The sequence below is a fragment of the Rhinolophus sinicus genome, chromosome 2 (genome assembly GCF_057876585.1).
Source record: "Rhinolophus sinicus isolate RSI-liver-muscle chromosome 2, RSI-T2T, whole genome shotgun sequence".
Taxonomy (NCBI): domain Eukaryota; kingdom Metazoa; phylum Chordata; class Mammalia; order Chiroptera; family Rhinolophidae; genus Rhinolophus; species Rhinolophus sinicus.
In genome coordinates, this window is record NC_142502.1 from 154687268 (window position 1) to 154697756 (window position 10489).

Consider the following 10489-nt stretch of genomic DNA (forward strand, 5'->3'; position numbering starts at 1 on the left):
GAAATTTAAAAGTATAAATAATATTGTGAGGTAGTCCTTTTTGTATGTGACCATTTTTTTTTTTTTTTTTTTTTTCTCATTTAACCTAGTTTCTCAATTGTGCAACTCCAGACTGGGAAATGGGGAGGCTGTCTGTATTTGAGTATGTGTGTGTGTGTGTGTGTGTGTTGATTTTGTTTTTGTTTTGAATCAGAATTCCTCTATTATTAGAGTAAGGATCTCATTTAGGGTTCAAAGTTATGAATGATTTTGTTGCTTCAATTTAGTGATAGATGACTCTCTCAATTAAGCACACTACTTTTCATTAAACTGGTTTAAGAGGTATATGAAGTAATGGAATCACGCACCATATACATTCCTTTTTTTTTCCCCCTCTAGAATTTCACCTAAGCCCTCTTCCCACTCTCTTCATGGGAAAAAATATACATAATCAACAAATTTTAAAAAATACAATTTTAGCCTTATAATAATTTGAAATAATTCTTACATTTTCAAACATCTGAGGAATTTAATCATAACTTTCAAAATAATATTTTCTCTTTCATTATTGTATTGCCCTATTTGACATGTAAATCTTTTATATCTTAAGAGCTATTGCTATGGACAATTTACAAGTTCCTAATTATATAAAAACAAAAAGAAGTGTTTCAAAAAAGAGTTACATTTCAACTTTCAGAAGCAGATGAGAATCTAGCCTACACCGTATGTTATTCAAAGTTCTGCAATAGAGCATCCTACTACAGGTCTCTTCAATACACCCAACATTCATCTTGCTTGAGTTAAAACTCTTATCTGCTTATTTTGATGAACAATTTTGATGTTGACATCTTCTATAACCGTAATTAATCTATCAAATTCCTCCTTAGCTTTCATTTTTATCTCTGTGCCTGCCCTTCATTGATACTCTATCACTGTGTCACTTTCAGTTTGCTCACAGAAAATTGTTAGTGGGGGGTGGGGGGTGGGAGATGAGGGTAAGGGGGATCGAATATATGGTGATGGAAGGAGAACTGACTCTGGGTGATGAACACACAATGGGATTTATAGATGATGTAATACAGAATTGTACACCTGAAATCTATGTAATTTTACTAACAATTGTCACCCCAATAAATTTAATTTAAAAAAAAAAGAAAAATATAGTTTTCTATCAATCATAGATTTCTCCTTTGAGAATTTTGAGAAAGTCCGATTAGATATTTATACTTAGAAGGTAAACACTAACAGTTACTTCTAATATGAACGAAAGCCATGTACTAGAGCTGTGGGATGCTTCTCCTTTACTATCATAATTCACCCTCCTTTGGTTTCAGACAAGAATCCACATTTCAGTGTATTCAAACCAACTAGCAGTTTTTGCTGCCTGGAATGCTCTATACTCCATACCTTCATATGATTGTCCTTTTACTTTTGGGATCCTGCTCCAATTGTACCTCATCAGGAAGGCCATCTCCCAACAAAAAAACTAGAGTTGTCCTAGACGTCATTTTCTGTCCTGTTACTGCCCTTCAGTTTTAATCTTTATCTGAATCTCCATTAATTTATTTACATATTACTAGTTTGACTCATCTCCTCCATTCTAATTCCTCCCCCCACCTCCCCCACATGCATACCTTGAAATCTAAGCTCTGTGGGAGAAGAAAGCTTGCTGTGCTCTTCATCAACTGTGTAATTGGTGTTCAGAATAATGCCTGACTCTGAAAAGGTACTTAATATTTTTTAGTTAATTCATGAATAAATGAAATTAATGAAGTGGGAAGTTACCATAAATGAGGCTGTAGAGGTGAGTAGAGGCCCAACCTAAGGTCTTTTAAACAATATCTTCATGTTCAGAATATATTCTAAAAGGAATCAGCCACCATTGAGGGGCTTTATGCAGAGAGTGACCTCATCCGACTATCAGTTATCATTTAGCAATATGTATTTGCTTCCTAAGGCAGCCTTTGTGAGTATATGGTAGCATAATTTTTTAGTTCTGCTTTTATATTTGCTTCTTGATATCTATTTGTCTTCACTCTTAATTAGTGGTAAGATACATAAATATAGGTACTCTGAGCTTGACACTTCTAACTATCTCATTTCCTCCTACAATGTAAGGATCGCTGAATAATTCCTGGGATTAAGTTATTCACAATGTATCCAACTATTCAATACATATTTATTGAACAGCTATTTTTAAAAATGTGTATACTGGACGGAATAAAAATTTTTAGCTATAACTTTAAGTGTTTCTTCTCCTTTCTCTCTTTCTTCTTCTGGTATTTATAATATGTATATGTTATACTATTTGTAATTGCCCCACAGTTTGTGGACATTGTTTTGTTTAGTTTAATTTTTTTTGCATTTCAGTTTGGGATGTTTCTATTGACATATGTTCAAGTTCACTGATTCTTTCCTTGGTTGTGTCCAGTCTACTCTTAAGTACATGAAAGGCATTCTTTATTTATGTCCAGTGTTGTAGATTTCTACCATTTGCTTTTGATTATTTATTATAGTTTCCATCTCTCTGCTTATATCACCCATCTATTCTTGCACGTTACCCACTTTTTTCATAAGCACCCTTAGCATATTAACTATAGTGTTTTTGAAATCCCTGTCTTACAGTCACAAACTCTGTACTGTATGAGTCTAGTTCTGATATTTTTCTCTTCATACCATGATTTTTCCTGCCATTTAGCAAGCCTTTTAATTTGTTTTTGTTGATGATGAAAGCTGTACATTATAATAGTAATAGGAACTATTAGTATAAGGTTCCTATATAGTATAAGGAACTAAGGTAAAAAGACCTTGCATGTGTACTTTTACTTTTAACTAACCAGGAGTTAAGCTGTATTTAATTTTTGCTATAGCTGTAGGTGTCAGAGGCTTCAATTTCTAATATCACTATGTTTGTCTCTCCTGTTTTCTTTGGACTTCCCTAAAAACTCCTTCTTAAATAGAGTCTGTGACTTGCAGCTCTCATAGGTGCAATTCGCTCTTATTGTAGTATAATCTTGTTGAAGTGGTGGCATGCATTGGGGTAGAAAAGCATTCAATTAATGTACATTAAATCTCTGTTTCGAATGAGCCGAGTTCCTAAGTTATGACTTTCAAATAAGTTTTGTGCCCCCCTTTTTTTGCTTTTGTCTTCTCTATGTGAAGCAGAAAGAAAAGAGGGGACTTGAGCTGTTCGATCACACCTGCCTTAGGTCAGACAAGTCTCCTGCAAGTTTCCTGGGACAGGCCGTAGGCAGAGAATGTTCTCGGTATATTTCAAAATGTTACACTTTCCATGGACATATTTCTAAATGGTTACTTTCCCCTCATTCTGCCCAAAGCATGAGGAGCTTTTTCTGTGATCTTTACCATGAGAACCTGGTGGGGCTCCTGGAAGTAAAACCAGCAAAGTGTGGCTCTACCACCACCTCCATCCCTAGACAATACCTATGAAGGTACTTTACATTCAATGTCCAGCATTTACTATTACTTCAGTATTTGCAACAGTGACTTCTGCTCCCAGTAAATTGTGATTCTTTGTATTCAACACTCTGTCCAGTGTTTGAGGTGGTGGCCTCAATTCTATAATTAATCTAAGAAGGGGTATTGACTTTATGTTCAGTTTTTTTTCTTGTTATGAGAATGGGGGTGATAACTTCCAGACAGTTTGTAAGTTAAAATGGAAACTGGCCAAATGTTTTGTTGTAATCTTTATATATTTAATATATCTCAGATATTATTGTTTCCTTTGATTATTAGATACGTTTTTGTATATTCTTTGCACTGTCGAACAGTAAAAAGAAGAAGGAAACTTAATTACCTTGTTTACCCTAAACACTCTTTTTTCTTATGAATATCTGGTGTTGTGCACATTTTAATGCTGAGGCAGCACTATTAAAAAGAGGTGATGGACAGCTCTTTATTATTTCCTCCAAATATGAACTAGCAGATGGCATTTTCTCTTTTCTACATTTCATAATTCATCATGAAACAATTAAAAGCAAATGAGTCTTAACAAATAATTGGCATGCTATTTCTGTGATAGTTATTTTTATGAGAATCAGAGTGTTGTAACATATTTAAAATACCTTTGAATGTTCATTTGGCATTCTAGTTAAGTCTAATGTTTTCATTTCCACAGAATTATGAAAATAGCCTCATATTGATCTTTGGTTGGTTTAGAAACTTGCCAATGTATAAAATATCTCCTTTGGGTTTAGCACATCTGGATGAAAATATATGGCTTTTCAAAGTTCTTTGGCCAAGGGGTATACAGTGAAGCTAATGAAACTTAAGCTTTACAGTGCCTCTCTAGAAGGTCCTCATTCTCAGCTCTAGCAGGGACCTTAGTCATTGGTTCATGTTGTCACATGGCTGGTGGCAGAAGACTTTAGGGTGTTATTGCGTAGGCCTCTCCACAGGGCTACCTGAGTGTCCATATTGCCCGGTAGCTTGTTTAGCCCAGAGCAAGTAATTTGAGAGATAGCAAGGAGGAAGTCACAGTGCCTTTTATAACCTAGTCTCCAAAGTTTTACTCTGCTACCTGCGCTGTATTCTAAGCATTAGAAGCAACTCACTAAATGTGTCCCACACTCAAGGAAAAGGGAAATCGTGTCCATGTCTTGAATGGGAAAAATATCAAATAATTTGTATAGACATATTTTTAACCACCATACTTGGTGTTAAAACTCTTGTTTTGATGGTGATTGTATTAGTTTTTTAGGGCTGCCATAAGAAATTACCACAATAGGTAGCTTAAAATGACAAAAATTTGTTTTCTCACAGTCTGGAGGCGAAACATCCAAAAATCAAGGTTTTGATCATGTCAAGCTCCAGCTGAACGTTCCAGGAAATATTTTTTTTTTTTTCTTTTTTGCCTTTTCCTGGCTTCAAATGGCCCTGGCATTCCTTGACTTGTACTTGCACCACTCCAATTTCTCTCTCTGTCTTTTCATGGCTTTCTTCCCCCTAAGCATGTCTCCTCTATCACCATGTTTCCCGGAAAATAAGACTGGGTCTTATATTAATTTTTGCTCCAAAAGACACATTAGGGAGTATTTTCAAGGGATGTCTTGTTTGTTCATGTACAACAATCTATATTTATTCAAATACAGTCATGTCATCTTCTTCTGGAACATTGTCATAACGTACTAAATGCATCTGTCTGGCTGACTACCTTAACTAGGGCATATTTTCAGGGTAGGTCTTATTTTCAGAAAAACATGGTGTATGTGTCTCTCCTTTCTCTCATAAAGTAAGATTTGACTCTAGAGCCCACCCTAACCCAGCATGACATCATCTAACGTGATTATATCTGCAAAGATCCTAATTTCAAATAAGATCATATTCATAGGCACTGGAGGTTATGGCTTACACATGTCTTTTGAGGGAGCATAATTTGATCCACTACAGATACCGTACGTAACAGTATTTATTAGAATTCCTTGTAGAGCTCAAACCTTTAGAAAATAAAGAGTATGTACGTGATTGTAACAGTCAGTATAAAAAATAAAATTGGTAGCCATTTCCAAATTTAAAATAATCCTAAACATTTACCAGTAATGTGCTATGAAGTTGAAAGAAACTTCCAAACTGTGAAAAATTGAAAAAAAAACACACAAATATTTTGATCCACAATCCATAGGAAAGATATCTTTGTACTTTGTGTAATAAATAATACATTAACATTATAAAAATAAAGATCATACAGACAAAAAATATAGGGAAAAAAGATTACAGTGTTGTGTCAAGTCAGTAATAAATACAAAATTTTATGGTTTTTACTTTTGTTGTACTTGTATTGTACTTGACAATATTTTATAATTCATAATTTGTTATCATTAACATTTTGTTTTAAATTAAACATGCACTCTTGTGTCTAATTTTGTATTCATTATCTTAAAGAGGGTCTCTCAAATTATATAAACCTAGTGGGCTCAAAATCTGAACTGGCTCCTGTTTGGGCATCTTGCTTAATGAACTTGGTTTTATAGAAAGTTTTGGGTTAAGGGGTACAAAAGACTCATAATAGTAATTTAAAAACACTTTGGTCGATTAAACATTTGTTTTAGGTGAATGAATTCATGAACTAATAGTACAATACTTTGTATTACTATTAGTCAGTTTTAGAGAATCATTTAAAGAAACGAATTTGAGTCTGAGAAATTTAGACAACTTGCCTAATTTTTTTCCCAGTGTTGAATGCCAAAACCTTGATAAGGAACGTTTAAAAAGTTAACTAGATAATAATTATAAAATCCTTGAAAATGCAAACTCTTAAAGATGACTTTAAAAATATATAATCATGTATTGTATTGTAGTTGTATTATGTTTAAATCCTGTATTGACATGAGATATATTCTGGGCATTTTGTCAATTTTATGGTTATTAACATATTTGAAATTTCAAATATGAGTTTTAATTATTACTTAGTATATTGCATGGATTTTTTTTTTTTTTTTTTCTTAAAGGATTCACTGTGGGTGTGTTGTTGTACCAACATGATCCATCTTACCTGAAAGTAGAAATAATGCATTAGGCTCTTTAAAAAAATTTATACATAAGATTTTTTTCCATTCTGAAGCTGTTGTAAGCACCATAAACAATACAAATATAGATCCTGAACAAAACTGCTAAAAGCTAGCCAAAAGAGGTAATTAGGTAGGAGAAATGACTTGCTCATTCTCAAACTATACAAAAATTAAATTTCCTTAAGTCTTTAACACTTCCAACTAGGATTTCCAGGCGGGAATTCCCGCCTGTTCTCAGGAACATTTTTTCGTTTCCCGTTCCCAAATCCCGAGAAAAGTTGGTCGGGAAATCAGGAAAATCATCTCCTTGGAGCCAGTAATACCCACAATGGGAAATAAATGTACTTCTCACAATGCATCTCTTAGACATTTTTCCTATTTATCACTAGGGTGAAGTTGGTCAGGAAATTGGGAAAATCAGCTCCTTCAACCCAGGTGGTTGGTAGTATCAGCTGCCACTTTGTGGAAATGACTCATCGTGGAGAACAGAAAACAGTTTACATCTCGCGATTCAGGAATGGGAAAATGAAAAAAAATCCTGAGAACCGGCGGGAATTTCCCACCTGGAAACCCTTCTTCCAATCTCTTCATAAAGAGAATGTATATGTTTTATCTATGATTTTGCTTATCTTCAAAATGGCAAAAGAAATAGCTACCTTACAGGATTGTTAGATGACAAGAGTGGGAAATTTAGAAAATGTTTTATGTTTTCCAATGTCTTATAAAATCTCAGAAAATGCTAACATAGTTGGCATTTTATACACTTCTTAGTCTATTGTTTCTGTATCAAGAAGTCTTTTATAGATGGTAAGTCTTGGAAATACAGTAGGTAATGTAAATTTGTACAGCATTAGCCTAAAACCTGATTCCAGTTGGAACCTACCAAAAGCTCGATGATGATGGATGATGATGATGCAAAATATCTTGAAAAAAAGGTCACACAGAATGTTCTCTTGTATAAACAGGAGGAAAATAGATGTGCAGCTGAGCCCACAGATACACATGCTATTAATACCAAGAAATGTGAGATTTAATGATAAGCAATTATTTTTTCTTAGGTTTTGCATTCATTTCAGAAGTGAGTAACAAACCAATCCTGAAAAAATAACATTAAACGTAATATTTAAAGAGTGTATTAGACCTTTGATTAAATAAAAAAAAAATACAGAAATTTAAAGCTGTCAATTATCACTGAAATATGGTAAATGGAAATGGTTAAAAAAAGAAAAGAGAAAAGCCTTCTTGGAACTGAAGATTATAGAGGTTTTAAAGATGGAAAAGCTATTGAGATTATCTTGTTCATCTCCTTGACAACTTAGAATGACATCATCCTGCATTGATTAGAATGTCTTTGAAAGACTATTTTCAATGACCCAAGAGATGGAAAACTTTTACATGTATTGTCAAAATCTAACTTATCAATATTAATGCAGGGACACCAATTTTTAATAATGCATTTATGTACTTAACATCTTTTTACTTCAACTTTTCTGTATCTTTGTTATTGATATGTCTCATGAACAGCATATAGTTGAACTTATTTCCTCCAATTTGTTATTCTTTAATTGAAAGCTGTAATGTTTTTTCATTTTAGTAAATACTTACATTTGGAATTTAAATCTAAAATCTTACTTTGTTCTGTGTATGTATTGCACTGACTCTGTTTCTTTATCCACCTTTTTAAAAATTACTGGGCGTTTTGTATCATTTCTTTCTTTCTCTCCATGATGTTAAAGGTATAAATTCTGATTCTATCTCTTAGTTTTTAATCTAGAAATTATACCATCATTGTTATTTTATCAACTCTTAAAACTTAAATAACTCTTTTATCTTCCATACTTATATTAAAAGTATTTAATTATATTTTATTTCCAATTACCCCACTCTTCAGCAATATTTCATTGCTAATTTAATCTAACCTTGATTTTCAAAGTACTATATAAGATTATTACTCTCTTATATGCATTTATATATCTATATCTATATTATTTCAGACTTTCCATTGAGTATTACATTTCTTCTTTCTTTAGGATTTGTTTTAGTGAGTATTTGATGGTGATGATCTTTTTTCTCAAATTTTCATTTTTCCTCTCATTCTTGAAAAATATTTTTCAGAGTATGAAATTATAAGTTGCCTATTATTTACTCTCATCTTACTGAAGGTATGAGTCTATCTTTAGGTTACTATTATAAAGAACGTTGTGGGTCTGGCTGCCACTCTTTTCTAAGTATTTGTTCTTTCACCTTTTTTAGGACATTTTTAAAAATGTTTCTCCAGTTTCAGAAACACATGGATGCTTTCCTCCTTTCCTCCCTTCCCTATCTCCCTCTTACTTCTTCTTTTCCTTCTTCCATCTGTTTTTCCTCTTTCTCCTTCTTTATCATCCCTGGGATTCTCTGGGTATCTATAACTTGTGAGGTGTTTTTTTCATCAGCAATGGAAAATTTTCTGCCATTATCTTTTTAAATATGGCCTTTATATCTTTTCCCACACCATATAGCAAAGTCCAATCCAACATATGTTACATTCTATTCTACACTTCACAATTCTTTTTTTTTTACTTGAAGTCTTTTGTAATTAAGTAAATAAAATATTCCAAATAAATGTGATGTTTCTCCCCCCCATTTCTATTTTCATTCCCTTCTCCCCTTCTCCAGAATTTTGTATACATTCTTTCAGTCCCTTTTCTCTCTCTCTCTCCATAGATAGATAGATAGATAGATAGATAGATAGATAGATAGATAGATAGATAGATATGTTTATTTAATTGGTTCCTATGGGTGGGCATTTCCATTCTTAAGAGTTTTTGGCTGTTACAAATAATGCAACAGAAATTAATATCTCTGTGCCCCTCTCCTTGTACACCTGTACAAGAGCTTTCATAGAGGATCTACCTAGAAGTGAAATTTCCATAATCCTTATCAAAGATTTATTTAATTCATTTTTTTGACATTCAATATTATTTTATATTAGTTTCAGGTGTATAGCATAACAGTTAGCTGTTTATATAATTTACAAAGTGGTCCTCCTGACTAGTCTAGTGCCCACCTGGCACTTTATCTCTCTAGATTGCATTCTGGGTTATGTTTTCTTCTCATTTGTCTTCCAATTCATTATTCTCTCTTCTACTCTGTCCAATGTACTGTGAAATAATTTCATTTGTAAATAAATTTTGGTTGTATTATTTTCTATTTCTTGAAGATTTGTTTGTTTTAGTACTCTCACATGTCACATTTTAGATTTACATGTTCCTTACATTTATTTTCAAGCTTGTTTATTTCTTTAAACATATTAAGCATTATCTGTATTAACTAATTGTAATAGCTGAGGTATATATGACTCCATTTATGCTGTCTCTTGTTCTTGTGTTTGTTCTTCTTGCCCATTTTGCTTCATTTGTTTCCTTTTTTCTTTTTATTGTTTGCTATAAATTACCGTTGAGAAACTCTGTGGGTATTTCTAAAGTCTTAGAATGAATGTGTCTCCTGTAGAGATACTTTGTGAGTCTGCCAGGTGCCTATGGGCGCTACCAGTCAACCAAGTCCTCAGCAGAAAATGTCCAAACTTACCTAGGCTATCCATACCTATGATGCAGGGATACATGAGCACAAGATGGTATTTTTTTGTTGTTGTTGTTGTTGTTGTTGTTTTTTTGTTTAATACCTTGTGTTTGGGGAGTGGGAGTGGGAGGGCTACACTTTTAGATCTCGTTCATTCTTACACGTATCCTGAGGAGATATTCTGGTTAAGGTGGAGAGTATCTTATATGATTCTTTTTTGGTGTGCCCTGGGAAATAACATATGTGATCATGGCTTATTGAAGCTGTAAAATCAAAATCGAAGTGGCAATATCAGTAGCATCATCAGAATAAAAGTGGACTTTGTGTTTTGATAGTAGATTTACCACTCTGGGCTCAAATTTCTTGCCACAATTGTCCTGCCATTCAGTCATTTCCCCAGTGTTATCAGTATATTTCTCCAC